The sequence below is a fragment of the Pelmatolapia mariae genome, linkage group LG23, assembly GCF_036321145.2.
Source record: "Pelmatolapia mariae isolate MD_Pm_ZW linkage group LG23, Pm_UMD_F_2, whole genome shotgun sequence".
In the NCBI taxonomy this organism is placed as follows: Eukaryota; Metazoa; Chordata; class Actinopteri; order Cichliformes; family Cichlidae; genus Pelmatolapia; species Pelmatolapia mariae.
Genome location: NC_086246.1, coordinates 13,469,625 through 13,491,539, shown reverse-complemented (window position 1 = coordinate 13,491,539; position 21,915 = coordinate 13,469,625).

Sequence of the window (21,915 nt, the reverse complement as noted above, 5' to 3'; positions counted from 1 at the left end):
CAAATACAGGGAAAATATTTACGGTGAAAGAAAGATATTTGATGTCCACATCAGTTTATTAAAACAAAGTTAATCTCTTTAACTTCAGTCCTTCAAGACCCCTTCACTGTCAATAATCCAAGTGTTGCCAGAAAGGTTATTAGTCAAGCCATATAGCACTTTATACTTGTTTTTTTAAGTAAATACAATAAAGCAAATATACTTAGAACATTTTGTGAAAGTACAATATAATTGTAATATGATTTGATTTTTTATGGCTTCAGCCTGACAGGGCTACAGACCAGGTGGCAACACCCTGGAAACATCTGTTCATGAGGCAAAAATAAACATTCAATGTCCAGTTGGCAAGTGGTTGCTGGGTGCTGAAGCTGCCCTCCACTAAAAGCATTGTAATTCCTTTAGTTGCTAGCAGATAAGGGGAGTTGCCCACTGTCTGTATAGAAGACACTAACTTGTCTGCAAACACTTGCTAACTGGTTGTGAAACTTGAAAACATATATACAAATGGGAAATTGAGACTAAGTAAAAGTTGCATCTTACTTGCTTTCTTCAGTTTCACTATCACTCAGTTAGTGCTTTAAAATAAGTGATCATCTTCCATGTAAACTAATGGCAGCTGTGGCAACCTGCTAGTGACCAAAGCAATACGACTTGGATTATCCCCCCCCCCCCCCACCCCCACCCCCCCAACACACACACACACTCACAAAGTTTCAGTTTAAAAAAATACAGTTATTATGGTAACCCACACTGTTATGTTTCCAATGTAGAATTCCACCGTATTACATCAATGCAGAAAAATGACACTAAAAAAGTACGTCTATAAACTTTCTATAGCAGTGACATTGAGTTTCACATAGAATATAATCACAAGAAGTGTCATAAATCTGCCATGCGTAGGACATTAATCTTTAACCAAAGAACACCTTTGTAAAATGTTTCTCTAAATGCCCTTTAAATGGATCTTACTCTGCAAATAGTCCTCTGGGGGCATTTTAGTGCTGTTGAAAAATTCTAATGAAATCAAGCTCCCTGCTTCGGACAAACATTAGTCCACACCAACTAATATTGCTTCATTTATCATGCTGTACCTTTGCAAAGTGCATTTCCTCAAAGGGGTTTCTGCTCCAGTGTTTCATTCAGATGGAGAAAGTGACCAGCTGGGTTACTGGCAGTTTAATGTTGCATGAATTCAGGGGTTCAGTAATGGATGCTTGGCTGAAATGGTCCTGGACAGAAAAAAATTATTGTGACAAATAGACCTTTCCCCATCGTCTGCTGTGACACAGTGACCACTGCAGAGAACAGACTTTTGCCTTTTTTTAATATTATGTTTCCTCTTGGGCATTGGGGGGTGGTGTCACTGTCTCTGGGGGACACACTTCATAGAATCCCAGTGACACGCAAAAGAACTTTTATCTATTTTTGACATTTCTCTTTGTTTCAGTCCTTCAGCATGCCTTTTCTTCCTTTTTGTCTTTCTGTCACTTGCTGTTTATTTCCCATTTTTTTATTTCCGTCTATCCTAGTGTCATCCTGAAATGACTCAGCCACTCAGAGGACCTATCCTTTGTCATTGTTTTCCAGTGTGCCATTTTACTATAGATGTCTGCTTTGAATACGCACTGGCACTGTCAGTAAAAGCTGACAAGCATCCAGTGGTAGCTACGTTACATCGGGGAGACAGCTGTCTGCTGTACAGAATGTATTTCTGTGGATTATTTGCACTTTAAAGTCTTTGGTAGACACGCTTACATATCCTCAGTGGCCTTCCAAGTCGATGGCCCATCCATCAAATATTCTCTTTCACCTTAACGCTACGGGACACTAAAAGAAAGGGAAAATGTTAACGTATGATAGCAATGCTTATTCTTTTTTATAGATACCAATTCACTTGATGTGGCCTGACCCCAGTTGAAATATAAGATTTACATAACATATAATCATGTGTAAATACAAATACTAGGAATTTAAAGGCTTTTGGTGGTGTTAATAGGAAGGGAGGTAGGTAAGGTAGGTAGTTCAACTGAAATCCCTTAATTACTGGATGGAATGCCATATTCTTGGTTTCTAGAAGGCAAATTCATGTCACTGAGGGTGTCCTAAAATCACCTAACTATGTAACGTAGATAAGTTAGTATACACATAAGAGATTTAAAAACAAATAAGAGAATTTTAAAAGCAATCCTAAAATGTACAGGTAGCCAGTGGAGTGAAATTAAAATGGGTGTAATGTGCTCAGACATTTTTGTTCCAGTTGAAAGAGGTGCTGCAGCATTTTGCACAACCTGCAGACGCCTAATGGATGCATCACTAACCCCACAATAAAGTGCGTTATGATAATCCAGCCTAGATGTAACAAAGGCATGGATTACTGTCTCAAAAAGCTGTTTTGATAAGATGGGCTTTATTTTGGCTAATTGCCTCAAATGAAAAAAGCTAGATCTTACAACAGCTCTGCTTTCAGGTTTAAGATCTGCCTCCATTTTAACTCCCAGATAAGTGATGATTGGTTTAACATACTGTGCCAGTCAACCAAGATCCATAGTAGTGGTCTCAGAAGTGCCACCAAAAACCATCACTTCCGTTTTCTGCTCATTAAAATGTAAAAAGTTCAAAGCCATCCAGGCCCTTATTTCAACAAGGCATCTGAGCAGAGGGTCTACTGAGAAGCCATTTATCTTTTTAAGTAGGAAATAAATCTGGGAGTCATCAGCATAACAGTGGAAAGAAATCCCATGTTTCCTGAAAATAGAGCCAAGGGGTAGGAGATATAGGGAGAGAAGAAGAGGGCCTAAAACTGAACCCTGTGGGACCCCACACTGAAGAGAAGCAGCAGAGGATACAAACTCACCAAGTTTCACAGAGAAAGTTCGCTCTGCCAAATAGGATCTAAACCACTGCAGTGCGGTACTCCTAACACCCACCAACTGCTCTAAATGGGAAATTAAAATGTTATGATCCACTGTAACAAAGGCAGCAGTTAAATCTAAAAGCACAATAATAACACAGTCACCTGAGTCAGTTGCTAAAAACACATCATTAAAAACTCTTAAAAGGATATTGATTTCAAGATTCTGTTCTTCACCGTTAAGGCAATCCATAACCTTGCTGCAGTACCTCTCTAAAATTCTGCATGTCAGCACACCCATTGATACTGTCAGGTCTTCTTCTTCCTCCCTCCAGCTTATGTCCCTTCCCTAATTTCAATACCATGGGGTCTAGAGCCATCAGTTGCTCTACTCCTCGCCTTTGGAATTCCCATGCACATCTGTAACACTGACTCTCCACTTTTAAATCCTGCCTCAAAACACAGCTCTTTAAACTGGCTTAGTCACTCTGATTATTTTCCACCTGCCACATGAATCCACTGTTTTTACTGATTTTACATTGTCTTGCCAGGTATTTTTATTTATTATTATTATTTTTAACTGTTCTGTGCAAAGTGACCTTGAGTGTTTTGAAAGGTGCCTGAAAATATAGTCTGTCGACAATTAGCATTCGAGTTTCAGTGAACTGCTATCACGACTCCACTTTACTTACAGTGTTGCTTTACAGAAAATGGTTTTCTCAAGCATTAGTAAGACCTTTCGTAAAACCTTTAAAAAAATCATAAAATTAACTGACTTTGTAAGTGTCCGACATGCCTCCAAAATTACCCTAAAAGCTGCTGTTAGTTGCTCTTACTGTGGTATTTAATCAGTCCATATAGTTCCCAGACAATTAAACTTACCCGTATAATTGTCTTTATAGCCCCGTTCTCTGAATGTGAGAAAATTGCCCCCCTCAAGCGTACAGACTTCCATTAAATTAAACTAAACAATGTCCGGAAATGAATCAATCTGCATATAATATGAATCGTTACTGTGCCATCGTTGATGCTTGACTATTGATCTCACTGTAATTACATTCCCCTCCAACTCCCCTCAGGAGTGAAGACGCACAATTAGAGAGGACAGGTGACAGTGTGAAGCCGTGTAGCTCAATAAAAGACTCCTTCCGCTGGGTAATTAAAAATCATAGCATGCCCTAAATGGGCAAAATCAAGGTCTTTTCTTCTCTTTTCACTTCTTCATCCATAACCCCTGGAGGAAGCAGAGAAATGTTTGACTTTATTTGGAGCTAATTGAACAATTTCAGTTGGATAAAAGTGTTGTTTTCCCACCTGCTGTGAAATTGGAATTGTCCTCACAAGTCGTTCTCTTCAGGGTTGGACATTAGCTGCCAACTCACCAAAAGTAACAGAAAGGACCCTGGAGTTAGAGATAAGAGAGATGGGGGAAACAGGAGAGAAGACAACTTGCCTGTAGCACAATTCCACAATGCAAATCTGCAAAATTCAAACCAGTGCGCTGATTAAAGCTTATAAAAGTAACGAGCGAATGGACAGTGGGCTAACTCATTTGTGACGTGTGTGATTGTTTAATAGTTTGGAATGTTATTGATTGATTTTAGGGTTAACCATTACAGTTCATCAAGCTGTATGATTGACACCAAGCACCGATTTTGTTTAGATAGACCAAATTATGCTAATAGAATTTGCATCGCATCATCACTCCCAATGCACACACCAATTTGCATGATGATCTTTTCAATATTGACTTTTATAATTACTGTGTTACATCCAAGGCTGTGATTGCATGACAGCACGACAAAGGCTGCAAGGAGAAAATGTCAGTGCATTCTCGGTAAACAGAGCAAAGCTTCTGAATTAATGCAGCAACGGATGGAAGGAGAAATCCTTGTCCAAATCTCCCCACTTTTATTCAGTCGTTGTACAGAGTACATCTTCTCCCCACAGTTGGTCCCTTATCTCCCGCGCTCTCTCTCTCGTTCTTTTTCTTGTCCATCTCTGACATTCGAAGTGAACCAAATAAGCCCCCCTCCGATGTCATGAAAGCGGGAGCAGTAATTTGTGAGGCACCCTCCTTTCTCTTTGCCTTCCTCCCCCTCTTTCAGTCTCTCACTTTCTCTTCATGTGGCTGGACATGTGCACTGCATTGTTATTCCATGATGACACCAAGGGCAGTCAGATAAGGTGTGCAACAGCAGCAGTACTCCTTGTTAAGTAAAACTTTACTGTATTAGCTCACACACACAAAAACAGAAAACAAAAAAAGACTCAGAATGCATGAAAAGGATGAATACAAAATTCCAACACCAATCTGCTTTCCAGGCAGACAAGTTTGTCCCGCATAAAAGATTTAACCTTGGTGGCTCTAAAGATGTACGCAGGAAAAGAAGTGACATGGTATTCTAGAGAATTCTCTGTTCTGTGTTGTTGATTCAGCTCTTTCTATGGTGTTTGGCAACCACAAACATAAATTTGATTATATAGAAGTCAAAAGAAGAACAAGCCTCTGTCTTACTAAATCTATGACATTTACACGTATGGCCTCAGTCAACAGTTTTAAATGTTATTCACTGAAACATGACATTTTCATTTTGTGAATTATGGTCCATGGGTAGGTGGCAAGGAAGGTCTTACCTTGTGATTGGCATGTTGCAAGCAGTGTTCCTTGGTTGGTCAGTCAGAGCCACTCTACTTACATCCCTTTCCTGAAAACCTACATGTCAACAGAAAATCGCTCAGCTTTACTGCTTCACAATCGGACTCCTCTGTCTTTGATTTAGATATGGTGTTGTGAAAAAGTGTTTTTGCCCCCTTTCTGTCACACTTAACCTAACCTAATGACCAGTTGGACCACCCTTAACAGCAACAACTGCAATCAAGCATTTGCGATAACTGGCAATGAGTCTTCTACAGCGCTATGGAGGAATTTTGGCCCACTCTTCTTTGTAGAATTGTTGTAATTTAGCCACATTGGAGGGTTTTCGACCATGAACTGTGTTTTTAAGGTCATGCCACAGCATCTTAATCGGATTCCGGTCAGGACTTTGACTAGTCTCAAAGGTAAACTTGCTGGTGTGCTTTGGATCATTGTCCTGTCCAACTTCACTACAGCTTGAGGTCACGAACAGATAGCTGGACATTCTCCTTCAGGATTTTTTGGTAGACTGATGAATATATGGTTCCATTTACCACAGCAAGTCATCCAGGTCATGAGACAGCAAAACACCCCCAAACAGTCACACTACTACTACCATATTGTACTGTTGGTATGATGTTTCTTTTTTGAAATGCTGTGTTAGTTTTATGCCAGATTTAATGCGACGCAAACCTTTCAAAAAGTTCTGCTTTTGTCTCGTCAGTCCACAGACTATTTTTTTCCAAAAGTCTTGGGGGATCATCAAGATGTTTTAGGGCAAATGTGAGATGAGCCTTTGTGTTCTTTTTGGTTAGCACTGTTTTTCTCCTTGAACGCTCCCATAGATGTTATTTTTGCCCAGTCTCTTTCTCTTTGTTGAATCATGAACCCTGACCTTAACTGAGACATGTGAAGCCTGGTTTTGTGACCTCCTGGATGACTCATCCATGTGCTCTTGGAGTAATTTTGGTCAGTCACTCCTGGGAAGCTTCACCACTGTTCCATGTTTTCGCCATGTGTGGGTAATCGCTCTAATGTGTTGCTTTTAGCCTGCTTCACTTTGTCAGACAGGTTCTATTTAAGCGATTTCTTGATTCAACAGGTCTGTCAGTATTCAGACTGTTTTTAGTGAAACTGAGCTCAGCATTCCAAATTTCCTAATGCTCCATGTGGAAGACACAAATCAAAGAGAAATACAGAAAGTGCAGTTCGATGTAAATCTCCAGGGCAGTGTTTTTAGCTTTAGTTTGCTGGGTACAGGCATGTTGGAAAAGCTTTAACAGTGGGTACTGGCTGTGCATGCGCTGTATGAGCTGTCTATAAAACCCTTTATATTGACAGCTGAATGCAGTGAAAGGACATCAGTTGCTACTCCAATGTTACATCAGGCAGCATGGAGGATCGTATGTGCCAGCCTGACAAAGCCTTATTGACTGCACTTTCCACTTCAATGCTTTCAGATGTGCTCTAGTTCAAAGTCTGAAGCTATTGCCAGGAAATAAATTGTGTGAGAGCGTCACAGTGTTGACAAGCTGAGGGTTTGTCTTTGCCATTGTCTATATGTGCATTGTGGTTCCTTTTTATTGTTCTCAATATTTACACTGCAGCGTATGCAAGTAAGGGTCATTTCACTTATCCCCCTTTTCTAAGTTTTTAGCTATAGTATTAACAGGGTTTTAGAAGGTAATCAGTTGGGCTACCACACTGAAATATTTGTAACTGATTGCTGAAGTGTTTTGTAGAGACTCTTGTTTTCCTGCAGAGTTTCTATGCTGAAAAGGAAACATTTACAAGCTCTAGAATGTGTACTGCTAATTACTCACTGTCAGCATGCTAGCATGGCAAATGATGGTTGCAATGCTAATAATTATCATAATCATAATCGTGTTTATTGGCCATGTATATGCACAGACACATACAAGGAATTTGGTTCCGGTAGATGGTGACTCTCAAGCACAGCAATGTATATCTCAACAATGTAAGCAACGACACAATCCACCCCCCCCCCCCCCCCCCCCCCACACACACACACACACACACACACACATTATGTCTGCAATATATCAGGATAATGTCAATCATGCTTTTTATACAGTGCTATTGTCATTGTATAAAAAGCAGGCTAATGTTAGCAGAAAGCAGTATCTAAGCAAACTGCAGTCACACAGAGCAACCAGCATGGCTGTCATCTTATTTGTTTTTAAAATGTCAACTTAAAAAGCTGTAGTGCTCTGTGATATTTGCTTTCCTAGCTAATATGTTTTGTTTACCAGTTGTCAGTTTTAACCTGTGAAAGAGTCTCAGTCAAGTGAATTACTGAGTGTTTCTTTCTCCAAACCCATGGCATATCAAGGACATGCAAATGACATTAACCATCTCTGATGTGACCAGCAATCAATCATCTTCTCTCTTATTTATGTATTTATTTGGCAATTTTTCATGGAGACGGGCCTAATTAACATCCACCACCACAGGAAGGGAAAACAGCTTGTGGCTCTCCTTAGAATTTACAAGCAGGCCTCTTCACACAATGCAAAATCTCTCTGCTAGCAAAAACTGAAGAATGCCTCAAGGGTGTCAAGGCCCTTAAGGCAGTGTGGTGTAATATCCTACTAACAAGATAAAGAACCCAGAACCAAGCATTCAAAAGACCCGAGCCTTTTAGGAGACAAAAGTGGATCTTGCCAGCACTGAGGCATCGATGAGAATGGGAAAACTGTGGAATCCTAACACTTAGTTAGCCTACACATGCAGCAAGACTTTGTTCACTCATTTGGTTCAAATCAAATTAGCTTTAATCTCCCAAATTTCTGCAAAGTACCTAAATCATTTGGTAATATTACAAATTGTAATGTACTAGAATAATAAATAACAGTGTGTTTGTAATTGCCTTAGCAAACTAAAGTATCTAATTCAAAAATTCCAACTTCTAATCTGAAGGCAAACCTTTTCCATTTCTGATTTGCACTTCTCAAAGTGCTTTACAAGTAGTTAGCATAGTTAGCAAAAGTTTGCAACTGTGGCAATCTGCTACCAATGCAGTCACAAGGTTTTTTGGTGCAGGACTGTATACCACTTTACAACCACCTAGCGACTGCCAGCAATCTGCACCAGCCAGCTGTTAATACAGGTTTTTCCCTAGTGACAATCGCTTAATGGCCTCTAGGTCTGTGTGTTTGAACTGTTTAAAAGCTAACCAACTCTTACTAACTCCATCAATATGAGGATCTAAAATGTTTTGGTTTTTTTTGTTTTGTTTTAAGATAGCTAGTCATTTTGTCAGTGTTTCAGCCCTCAGTTGCATATTGTGGGTATACTGCTTTTTAGAGTATGTTACAATAAGCATTTTCTAGTTTCTCGCAAATCATCACATATCTATCGTATGAGCACTGATATAGAATCCAAAATAAAACATAATTCATAAATCAACTTAATGAATCCATGCAATAAATGACTATGAGCTCCAATCTAGAGATTAAAAATATAATAGCTGGATTATTCAGTAATTGTTTCCATGGGGACTCTATCAGTCCCTGTGACAGCCTAATGGATTCACAAATATTACACTGTGGATGACCTCTGAAAGTTTCCATTTGTGTAGCTGATCCTGCATTTAAATACAAAGCTCAGATACGCGCACAAATATGGACACATGCATCAGAGTGTTATAAAACTGAATAAATGCATCTCTCAGGTCATTAAAGATGCATTTGAGTGATCGTTAAGTGAATACAGAAAGGCACTAGTGGGCAGACAGTGTCCTGTTCTTGAAATTATCCTGTCAAAACACACATGCAATTAAAAGACTAAGAAGCCTGCGCCCCAGGACTTGCCATTGTACGACTGCATATCTGTCTGTATGTGGAGTGCAAATGTGTCTGTTTTTATCTCTATTACTGCACATGTGGTTTGGTCCATGGTGCTGAATCACTGTAAGTGATAACACTACCAACCATGTAATTTCATTTTCCTTTTCCATGTCTCTGCATGCATGCGTCTTGGTGCATTTCTTTATCTGAGAGCACATTTTGTGCGTGAATGCAGCTGTTCTTGTTTCTGCACTGATATGTGTATGTGTGTGAATGTGTGCTAAATGAGAGCATTTTAATGTGTATATATACACACGTGTGCTTGTGTGTGTGTGTTAAATGCATAAATAGGGCATAATGCCAGCAGTGCACCACAGTGGAAGTGGCCAGGGCTGTAGCTGTTTCCCCTAGCTGCCTTCCTGTCGCTAGTAATTAGGCTGATGGTCTGTGTGTGTGAGAGTGTGTGTTTCTCCGTGTGCATGAGTGCATGTGCACAAATGTGCCCATATCATGTGCCTCTCTGTATAACCGCCTTACTCCTTATCTTATCATCCCTTTCGCCTGTCTTCTGTATCTTTTTTTTTCTTTTCAACCAACATGGAGGAAAAAAAAAGACCACCGTAAATAAACAAACAATAGCTCTGAGAGCTCCGTCTGCTCTGACAGACACGGAGTGAAAATCGATGATGTGACATCACAGCAGCACCTGCCTAGAATTATAAGTCTCATGCTAAATACAGATTTAGCTTATTCGTGACTCAAGGCTTTTGAAAGAGATTAGCTTTGGTGTTTCCTTCACAGTTTGACTTACTAAATTACTAGCTTGAAACCTTGTGGGTTATATTTTGCTGAAACCTAGTAGTGGTTTTGTTTTTGTTGTAGATATGTCTCAGCATATTACAAAAACAAGAAAATGATGATGTTGCATGTCCCCATGCCTATGAGGAGCTTCGTCTTGGATGTTTGAAGAAAGACAAAGGTGTATGTCTGTTGAAGCACCAGTTGGACAAATATCATCAATAATCCTTTGTTGTTTTACACGTGCAGGTTCAAATTTCTTGATGCTTCTGCAATAAACCCTGACAAGAGTCAGTCAGAAACAATTAGGATTTCTTTTAGGTGGTGTTATTTGTCTCTACTCTAGGAGACTGTGTTGGAAATGAAACTGACTAGAGGGTTAGAGTTGAGATCCTCTGAGGATAAGGCTGGCTGTTTTCTATGTTCTCCGTACTTCTTCGTAGAGACCAAAACAATGAAGTGATGCTACTAACAAGTATTGTGTAAGAATTTAAACCCTGATATAGATTGACTGTGGCTTAAAAGGTAGAAGTAGTTAGTTATTTTATCCTTGCTCCTCTGGTTTTCGTGTCAAAGGGTGCTTGGCAAAGAGATTGAGTCCCAAAATTCTCCCAGTGCATCAATTATTTGATGTGTGATAAATGCACTGGGGGAAAAAGAATAAAGAAAATGTATGTCTTCAGTGCATTTGTAGTAGCATTAGCATTGATTTGAATGCTAATGCTAAAAAGGATACCTAGGAAAAGCAGAAATTGCAAGCTAAGATCAGCAACACTGCTGGCCTGTTGAAGAGGAGAATGATGCCAGGGCTAAATCTCCAAAACAGCAAACCTTTAGTTTGACTAAAGCTGGACTCCAAAAGAAGTTCATGAGCTTGCTTGCTATATGCTGAAGTCACTATGACATCAATACAGGTTGATCCAAATATCAATAGTATACCACCGCTGGTATTTGTATCACATCGATGCTAGTGCATCCTATCCTATCCTATTGATAGGAACAATACTTTTGTCCTCTAAGTTTAGTATGTAGCTGAATTGTGTTAAAGTTTTACTTTATTATTGTTTTTTCTAAAGAGAAATATACCTAAGACAAGTGTAACCCACTCCTGGGTAAGTACACCTCACTCTAGGTTCGGGGAGGAGCTGGACATGAGTGAGAATAATCATAACACACAGAAATTTCAGTTAACTGTGACTTTAGTTTCAACAGTAACAGTTTCACAACAGTTTCATAGCAAAACAACAACTAGGGCCCTTAAAATAAAAATAGAAATAAAATGCATTGTCCTTAATCATTGAAATTGTCCCTTTGAAAGTATTTGTTAGGTTGCAACCTTATAGTTCAGTTTGTTCCTCAGAGTTTATAGAGTAGAGGGTCAGTCAAGTCAAAGCACAGATCGAATGAGGGAATGATCTGTAATGATCCGTCAGTCAGCAAAAAGGTCCAGTGAAGTTTCACACTTAGTGTTTTTATAGTCTAGAGTGCACTCTTTTTATCTGTTCACTGTTGCCAGTCGGGGTGACTGGTGGAATCCTACCAGAAATCAGATAAACCATTGGCCGTCTGACTGGTTGTGCAGATCTGGATCCTGGAAATCACACTGGGAGGCTCGCCATCAATTGGAATCACTGGTCTTTTCTCGTGGAGCTCAAAGCCCACTAAAAGACCTGACCTGTATTTAGAAACAGGTTTACAGTCTCTGATCTATCACTTATTTCAGCATTCAAATTAATCATAAACTCAACAACAATAACTGCAATTTGCAATTACTTACATCCTGAAAAATTGTGGTACTCTTCAGTTAAAAGATTAAATTGTAACTCGTGTTAGAACTAGAGCAGGGCGATATGACCAAAAATATTTATCACGATATACATTTGAAAATTTGTGATAACGATATAACTGACGATATAATTGACACTAGACAAAATACTTTACAACTCCACAACTTTATTAGTGAAAAAAAACCCCATCAATGTATTTTCACTTAAACAAGCAGCTGTTTTTTATGTGCATTAAAGTTATATAAAAATCTTACAGTGCAAATGCAAATTCCTTGCTGACAGTTTAACCAAAAGGCATTTCCAGTGGAAATTGGCCGACATATCCTCAGCATAACCATGTATAATATCCACAAAACTTAGAAAGAGGTTATACACACACAATACAGTAATATTATGTTGAAGCACAGTACGTATCACTCCGCGAGGCTCCAGCCTATGATAGCCGTAATCCTCCGACAATCCATCAAGCGGTGCGGCTTCGTAGCTTAGCAAAGTCGTACTAAAACATCTGACAGATTTTCGAGCGCCGTGTACCACATAAAATCGTTTCGAGGTCAGTAAACACAACCAGAATTCATACATAAGGCACACAGGATTATAAGAGGCACTGTCGATTTTCAGAAAAATCAAAGGATTGATTTTAAGTGTGCCGTATTTTCCAAAAAACACGGTAATAACGACGGCCCGCTAGCATGCGCTACCAAAAATAGTGCTTTGTTGTGTATCTGACGGACAAAAGCTAAACCAGTTCCACACCACTGAAGTTGCAGCATTTTTACAAACCAATTCTGGTTCATCCGTTTCATGCAACAATCCGCTTTCGCCCTTCTCATTCTCCGTCGCTGCCATGCTTTTTCCTCCATGTGCGTATGAAAACAAAGGCACTGCGCATGCGCGTTTTACCCATATTCTATCGCGATATTTCATTTTCTTATCATTGCCCAACATTATACCGGTATTACCGTAAATGGTATGATATGGCCCAGCCCTAGTTAGAACTTCTGTCTAACCAACATAGTTGCAATAGACACACACGTAACACAATTATTAGACAAATGAAATACAATTGTTAAAGCTTAAATTTCTTCAGAACATACTTTACACTAAATTCGGCACAAAAGCTATCAAATTGCATTTGTTCCCTCATAACACAAAGGCTCATCATTGACATGACACCTACAGTAGAAAAATATGCATTAACTACTATGATTAGCATCATCTTCACGATCATTGAAAATAGAAGGTAAATCAGTTAGCTTACTGAGACACGTGGAACGCTATTAACTTAGCCGCCACCTCTGCTGATTTCGGCAGGTCTGTCTAACATTCAACTCACTATTGTAATGTTAGCCGATAACTTCTGAACATTTTTTAACAACTTTTACGAAACTTTGCTTCCGTAACCGAGACAGTTTTTGCTGCTAATCAAGATAGCGTTGGATTTTTCTTTTTCCAATACGCCATGTAAAAACACACAACTTCCTGTTAACCTTCAAAGTAAAAGCTCCTGCTAGGCACAGCAGGAAGTGTGGAAATAAACACATTTTTTCACATTATCACCTCTTGTGACAATAAAATAAAAAACAAATAAAAGAACGATTCTGCAACTAAACAAATACATTATAAAGCTTATCTTATTTTTACCCGTTTCTCCAGCTGGGTTACACAAGCACTATGAAATATATCTGAACTTTTTTGTGTTTACTCATGTCTATCTTATTTCTAGCCTGTAGAACTCTCTAAGTTCAGAATTTGTCATAAATCGCGATGCACTGCTATGTAAATGAACTCTGACAATGCACTTTTCCTAGTAGGTAAAACTCTAATATAAGAAATTACTTTTAAAAGTTCAAAAGGCCTATCTTTTTATGCATGAGGTTTCCTGTTGGTGGCGGTGCCTTGACATACCACTTGTGGCAATATCGGCTGCCGAGAGAGAACTGTCCCATTTTCAGAGGCCTTCACAGTCTGCATTAGGATGTTGGAGTGGAATCATAGTGGAATAACTTGTAGATTTGCCAGCCAAGGGTCCTATTGGGACCTTTATATTTATGTTATGTTTCTTGCTGGTTTGTTTCATTTTCACTTGCTGTTCTGAGTTTAGGCACTACAAATTGCTTGGTTAGGTTTAGGGATAAGGAATCTGTTTTGGGATCAAATACGCCTCTTCACAATAGTAACCCTTATATTAAACATGAGTTGAGAGAAACAGACCTGTCTCGCTAATGCCATAACCCAGGATGTCAATCTCCAGCACCTTCTGTGTAAAGGAAACCGTTTGAATGCCTTTGCAAAATTGCAATGAGTGACACCCCCAAATAAGAATGGGCTTTACAGTATCTCATTCCCTAGTTTCACAGAGCTGTCGGCATGAACATCAATGACAATAATACAATACTGACAATAATAAAGGAAAATGCGTTCATTTATTTCTCTTATTATTATTAATCATTATTATTATTAATGATGATCCTATGATTTCTTTTAGGACAGTAAATCTGGGCAATTATCAGGATAAAATAGTGGCCTAGAGGCATCAGAGGGCTGCCAAAGAGAGACAGACAACCATTTACACTCACTTGCACAGCTATGTCCAACTTTGATAAACCAATTAACCTAACCGATTCATGCATTTAGACTGTGGGAGGAAGTCAGAGAACAGGGGAGAACAGACATATAGAAAGGCCCCAGGTGGCCAGTGGCTATGAATCCATGACATTCTGGATGCTAACTACCAATCGGTTTTATTATAGTTGACTTGTGGACTACTTTCTCGTTAGTTTCACTTGTGCTTAAAAATGCTAAAACCAAGCAGGTTTGGCAGACTCAGGCATATTCAGGGAAAACAAATAGCTCCAGACCATCCATCATCTAACTCTGCCATTGGCGGTCCCAAGGCATCTCCGAAAACGTTAGAGCACTTTTGCAAATATGTGATGTCTTGATAAATCGAGCAGATATTTGAAGTTTACACAGCACCATTCTCACATGAAAATATCTTAAAAGTTTATTTTGTGACCCTGAAAGAGTAATATTTCAAACTCCACCACTCTGTGTTCCTCCGCCTCTGCCTTGTTTGAGTTTTTTACGAAATGCATTCTGGGATATTGCATTTCGTCATTTCGAGCTGATTGGAGACCAAAACAGCCAATCAGATTTTTTTGCATCCAAGTCTGTGATTGGCTGGTTTTGTGGCACAAATATAACGGTGTACAGAAAGAGTTGAGCGCGCACGGGCAGAAATGTTGAGAGCGCAAGCAACACATTGCGAGCAAGCGCAAATGCAAAAACTGAGCGAGAGGGGCTGCTATTGTGTGTGTGTATGGATAATAGCAAACACTGAAATACATTTTTTGCACGCAGCAATGAATTTTGTTCACTCAAATTTAGCTTTTCTTCGCTCAAAAATAAATTTCTCCTCAAAATGCAACACTTGCACCTGCAAACTTTTTTTACGTGCGCTCATATTTTTTTACGTGCGCTCAGAATAGTGGCACAAAAATAACGCCATATGGGAGGGGTGATGGGCAGTAGTTGTAGTAGCATCCATCAACTGTGATGAAACTGAAAGCTCAGGGAAAGTCCAGTTTTACAGGCGTTACCATTCCAAAATAGTTCTTCTAACATGGATGTAAACACCCTTAAATTGCAACTGACAGTCAGGACTTTAACATTGCAGTCTTAGTTTTATTTTAAAGCCAGCAATGATGGAACACAGAGCTAATACATATCTCACCCATTTCAGCCTCACCCTCAATCTACTAATGGCGTCATTGTAGCTGCTGGCTTTCAGCATAAATACACTGATGGGGCTTTTAGTTCATAATGCCCATTTAATTCTGACAAATCCTTCTTTTTGAGCATTATGAAATGTGCCTACCTTTATTTTTTAAGGGTGACTCATTCAGTTTTTTTTCTTCACCCCAATCAAGATCTATTGAGTATCTCTGAATGACTTCATTTTATTTCTCAATGCTAATTGACATGCAGCCTCTTCCTTGCTGTCGTGAGACGGTTTTTGGATGGTAGACAGTCTGTCATCTGTGTTCAGCAGGTACTTGTCTGACTGTGGAGGGAGAGCTGAGCAACAGAGAGAAGTTCAGTGCTAGAACTGTCAGATCAGTCTTTTTTTTTTTTTTTTTTGAAGAGGGGTGGGGGTCGGGTGTGGGTTTTCAACAATGCGAGTAGTACATAACAAAGAATTCTGAAGGCTGCCACTTACGTCATTAAAAAGCTCTAACGGACTGCAGGGTTTGATTACTTGCTAGGATATTTCTCCATTATATGAACATATTAATATTAATATATTCATTTTAATATTAATATTCTAATATTAATATTAATATTTTCAGTTTAGTTCTATCCACCAGTTTCGTCTTTAAGATCACATTACCATACCAGTGAAAATGCACAGCAATTTATTCTTTTTAAAGCTATTTTTAAGCCTTGAATGTCACTTGAAAAACTTCCAAGCCTGACACCGCATGCAAGTTTGACACACAAATGTTTCTTAGTGTTAGTGCCAGAACTGCAAGAGAAATGAGCTGCACACAAATGTGACAGTACCCTGGTGTGTTGTGTAATATGCCCAGAGAGTTTTATCCCTTTCTTTCCCCCCACCAAACACAGCAATTTCTGCTGTGTTAGGGCCTCTTTCACGATTCAGACCTTTTCATTTGGCAATTCTGCCACTGCACAGTACACTAATTCAAAGTGCTTAAAGCTTGTTTATATTTCTCTTTCTCTTACTCTTTTTTTTTGGAGTACATGAGGAAGACAGCGTTTTTGGAAGCAGTCATCGTTACTCGTGTAAGACACCGAGTTAGTGTTACCCAATTAAACTACTCGGTTAGATTAAGAGCTTGGCTTGGATTGAAATGCAGTGGTTGCCTCTTTGTCTTGGTTGCTCCTGAAAATGTACGCATTTGCAGTCATGAAAGATTTGTCCAATTTTAATCTTTAGCCTCAAAATCATACTGACTGGCTCATTTACACAAATAGACATTTTCTTGACTTTCATATTTTTCCCATGAGACTGCGCTGGTATAGATGAGGCTGTCTGGTGGCTTACGGACTCCATGTAAAAGACCTGGAGATCTGCAAATACTTACCACACTTTTAACAAGGACTTGAAACATATTGAAGTTTTACGACTGTGTTGCGTGTGTGTGTGTGTGCGTCTTAGCGCCCAGGTCCTCCTTGAACCGCTTGAACTGTCCACTCGGCTTGAGAGTATAGGGTTGGGAAAGACATCAAGCTGGAGGACTTAATTGGTCCATAGAGGGCTTTGCTAAGAACGGAGGGAGAGCGAGAGACAGAGGAGAGAAGAATGCATCTGACAGAGTGGAGGCGAGTGCGTGTGTTGGGATGGAAGTAGAGAAAGGAGCAGACAAAATATGCCAATAAGAGAGGGGAAGTCTGGGGAGGGAGCAGTCGTGGGGAAAAAAACAAAGAACAGAAAGTTAAAAGAAAAGGGAAGAAAGATGACAGACAGGTGGAGGAAGTGAGACAGGGCTTGTTGGAGGGCTGGTGAAAAGGGTGTCGAATAGCAGTTGGGGAAGATTGAGAGATTGGGATGAAATGAAAGCAGCTGTAAAGGGAACTGAGGGGGAAATGAAAATGGATTGAATGGGGACACGAGGGGAGAAACAAAAGAGAAAAGATGAGCGATGGTAATCGAGAGGATGCATACAAGCCTCCGACTGATGAGAACAGAGAAGAGGGAAGTAAAGGGCTTTCATGTCTCTCGCCGTGCTCCGATTCAAGAATGAATTATAGTCTAGGCAGAGAGCAGGAGAATATTAACCTGACACTCATCCTGAATTCAGATTTCGCTCCTCGCCATCATTCACTCGCAAACTGCCATTCGCGTGCTAGCTTTCAAACAAACCGCAGTATTGTTGAAACTCATCTTGTCTTGTTCATCTTAATCTTTAAGAACAAGGCCTTTCAGAAATGTGTGGGCTTTCAGAACCCTGGCTGTGCAGCTGAGAGACCACAGTGGGAAATTTCTTTCAGGCATTCGCTCGATGAGGAAGCGGTACATCCATCCGAGTCGAACACTTAGAAAAAGAAAGATTCTGAGCATTTGACCAGATTTGAAAAAAACATATTTTTTTGGATACAAACTCAACACTTTACCTAGAAATCTGATTAAGTTTGCCTTTTTAAACGACCTGTAAGGCACGTTGCTTTTTTAGTATTTACTACTGTTCTATCGCGCCTTATTTTCAGCGATTTCCGCTCTGTGTTTGACAGCTTACTCCATTTCTCCCAGGTCATGCATAATAACTGCTCATTCATGAATAAGGCTCTTACAGTATACAGACACCCACCACTTTTTTTTTCATATAATACATCTGGCAGTGAAATGTATGACTGTATAACACACATCACAGTCTTTCCACCCTCGTGTGAGTCACTTTGTAAGACCCCTTGATCATTTCAGGCCCTCGGCAAGAGGCTTTGTTTAGACACACACTTAGTTTCAATTAAATTTTCATCTGGGCTTCCTTACATTGTTTTGATGAACCAGAAAACACAGAAAATAAGGGCCGAAGAAACAGTTACCCATTACCATTGACAGCACTTTCACCTACCCCTAAGAGATGCAGGACTAAGTGGTTCACTCAGGAAAAGTTGCAGTCAATGAATCATACAACTCTTTATTTCTGCTCCGAGTTTCTGTAGTTCCTATTTGCCCTCTTTACAATGTATTCTGTTGCTCCGAGTTTACAGAGGCTTCTGTTCTTCTAGAAGCATATTTTTCCAGATTGTGTTCCTGTGGATTATTTTAAATATGTTTTGAACAATCGCACAAAAAAGACTTGACTTTTGTTCTTATCCCAAGTCCTGAGTTTTGCATTTGGATTAGCAAACCTGCTTGCTACATGGCATAACATAATACCGCTAATATCTAGTTAAATGTCCCTTAGCAAGTTACACCTTGACCAGACAACTTTGGTAGCTATTGACAAGCTTCTGGCATAATTCTGGCTGGATATTTGACCACTTTTCTTGGATAGAGTGGTGGGTTTCCTGGCACAGACCTAGTTTTTAAGCATTGTCTACAAATTTTCGATTGGGTTAAGAAACTTCCAGAAGCCCTAAAGGAGGACCTAAACAGTTCAGCTTCCTTATTTCCAAGCTTTCTCTCTGGCTTTCAATGCTCTGGTGACAGGGGATCCACAGACCCACATATGTGGCTTTCTTTGTGTCCACAGTGTCCACACCAGCACTGTCTCTCTCTGCATCAACCTGTTAACCATATACCCAAGCATAAGGTGGCAACAGATCGCAATGGCATCAAAGTGCCAGCGGAGCAGTTTCCATCTGCTCTCTAGCCTGAAACAGATTATGACCAACAGACAACATGTCTATCATGTATCATTTTACAACCCCAGAACACACAAAGTACTTTTCAGGTTTCACCAGAGAAGCAGAGCATAGCCTAGCTGTTATCTTGCTAAAAAATTTTGTTCAGTTGCAGATTCAAGCTTGCACTGCTGTCTCTTTGGGACCCAATTTAAGCTTACCCTATTGACCATTCAAACCAGTGTGCTGCTCAGACTACAACTTTGCACTGCTATCCTCCACTCCCGTGACCCCTAAAGCCCCGTGTTCTTTTCCCAGAGTTAGCCACAAACGTCAATTAAGCAGCAACGACCCTCCTGGTCCTCACCACTGACTCAGAGATGGCCTTGCCCACAATCATGTCACGGCAGGGAAAGAATAACATCTGGCTCTATAAGTCTCCGGTTCCCCCACAAATCATTTGGGAGCTCCTGGATGGTATACCTTGATGATCTGTTTCAACTGTGTTTCAATAGCAGCACAGCACATCTCACAAAGCACTTTGGAAAGTTGGGAAGATAAGGAGGATCGGTCTTGTAAAGTCATGTCTCAAACTCCAAAACAATGAAATGCTAATCTTAAGAGGAAGCCACTTAGAACAACTGTTGCTGTTGTGTTTCCACATACACCTGTTCCTACTCCTCCACATCATCCCTCACCACTTGGACTTTCTCTTGAAGCTGGAGCCTAATAAGCTCCACGACTTGTGACAAGAGCCAGAGGCCAGCATTCTCTTGGCCCAACCAGCCCCTGGCGTCAGCTTACAAACAGGTTGCTACTGTTAGGGCGGTGAACAATATCACAGCTCTTCGTGCTCTGGTCTCAGAAGCACATATTCTTTGTCAGAGCTGTGTAAGTTGAACATATAGCCTTACAGTGTACATTTTATGGTTTCAAATTTATACACAGCATAACACTGTATAGGAAGTGGAAGCCACCTTTTAATGGTCATGGCCTAGAGAGCTCTTCTTGATGTGCTTCGCCCAATTTTAGCTTTCTTTTCTTTTTGCCTGCATTCAGGTTTTCAGTTACTCTGTTCAGTTACACACTTTACAGTTATTGGGTTGAACATAAATTCTTTGTATACCAAAATTATTCTAGAGTCAAATGTGAGGCCATGTGTCTGTCAACTAAAGCTTGACTAAAACTGAGCCATTCGACAGGACAATGATCCCAAGCACAGCAGGAAATCAACTTGATTTCCTGCTGTGTGTTAGCTGTAAAAAATGCTGTACAGAAAATTCCTCCATAACAATGTGATAGACTGATAAAGTCATACAAAAAATAATTACTTTGAGTTATTATAAGTCCTGATACATAAAACCTTAAAACTGAGTGAGGGTGTACTTCATTTTTTTACAGGACTATTTTTTAATACAGTCTGTACAAAACCTACCCTAGCCTGTCCTTACATGTAGTTATTGACATTAACTTTGTATATCTATATCCAGATCTGCCTAGTGTCTAGGTGTTCCTGGTAGTGCTGCATGATACTGCAAATTTTAGTGTTGATTCACTAACAAGTAAATAAAGGGCCAGTATTGCTGATACTAATACCGATACTTTTAACTTATAAAGGCATCTTATGTAGGGGAGAGCAGTGTGTCATGACATGAATTAAATTTTTGAAACTCGGCATTTGGTAGATCTGGAATGTGAGTGTTCATTTTATTTAAGTATGCTATGGACTATAAATAAAATAGACATGACAGTCAAATGTATATGTTTTAATTTCCAAAGAAATAATTAATTTAAGGCAATTCACAACTTTGAGAATAGAAACAAAGTATCGATCCAATACCAGTACCAAAGTTTGTATCTATGTCATCAATATTTGGATCGATCCACCACCACTAGTTTGTCAGCTCACATGTGGATAGTCTAGCCTAGATTATAATGTCCACTTTATATGTTGGTGTGAAGGAAATATTAGCTGTTGTTGTTACATAGTACAGGCTATATAGAATTCTAAATTCTGTCTTTTACACAAACTGTCTCACACATCTGCATCCTCTAGACTTCATAACTATATGATGTAATCCTGTTTCATCTTAAACTCTTCATAAAGTGCAGTTATGTCTCATAGAAGACTGTGCTACATAGCCATCGGAGTGCTCCTGCCTTTTTCGTAGTACAAATAATATTTATCTTTAAAAGCCTCTCTATGGGAAATTTCAAGCAGCCCATGCTACATGAAGTGGCTGACATTGATTGTAACAACATAAAACCGGCTGCACATATCTGAAAAGGGAAAAAAAAGAGAATGAGAGACTGGAATGTTAGAGAAGGAAAAGCATTTTTATATAGAACACACACACTCTGTACTCCCAGCCAGTCAGCGAGCCAACCAACAAGCTAGCTAGCTAACAAAGCAGAGGAGAGCGTGGGTTGTCATCCCTGTGTTCCTGTAGCTCCACAACCATAAATTAAGCCCCTGGGAGCAACCAACAACCAGATAGGGAGGGATAAAGAGTGGGTGAGAGAGAACAAGGAAAAAGGCTGAGAGAGGAAAAGCAACAGAGCGAGTAAGGGAGTCAGAAATGAAGACAGGAAGATAGGAGCAAAGACATGAAGCCTAGAGACCCAGTGGAGGCCCCAAAGACTGAACAAGAGAAGGAGTGGGAGGCAGAAACCCGCTCTCCCTTCCCCTCCATCCCCCTTCTGCCAACTGTGCAAGCG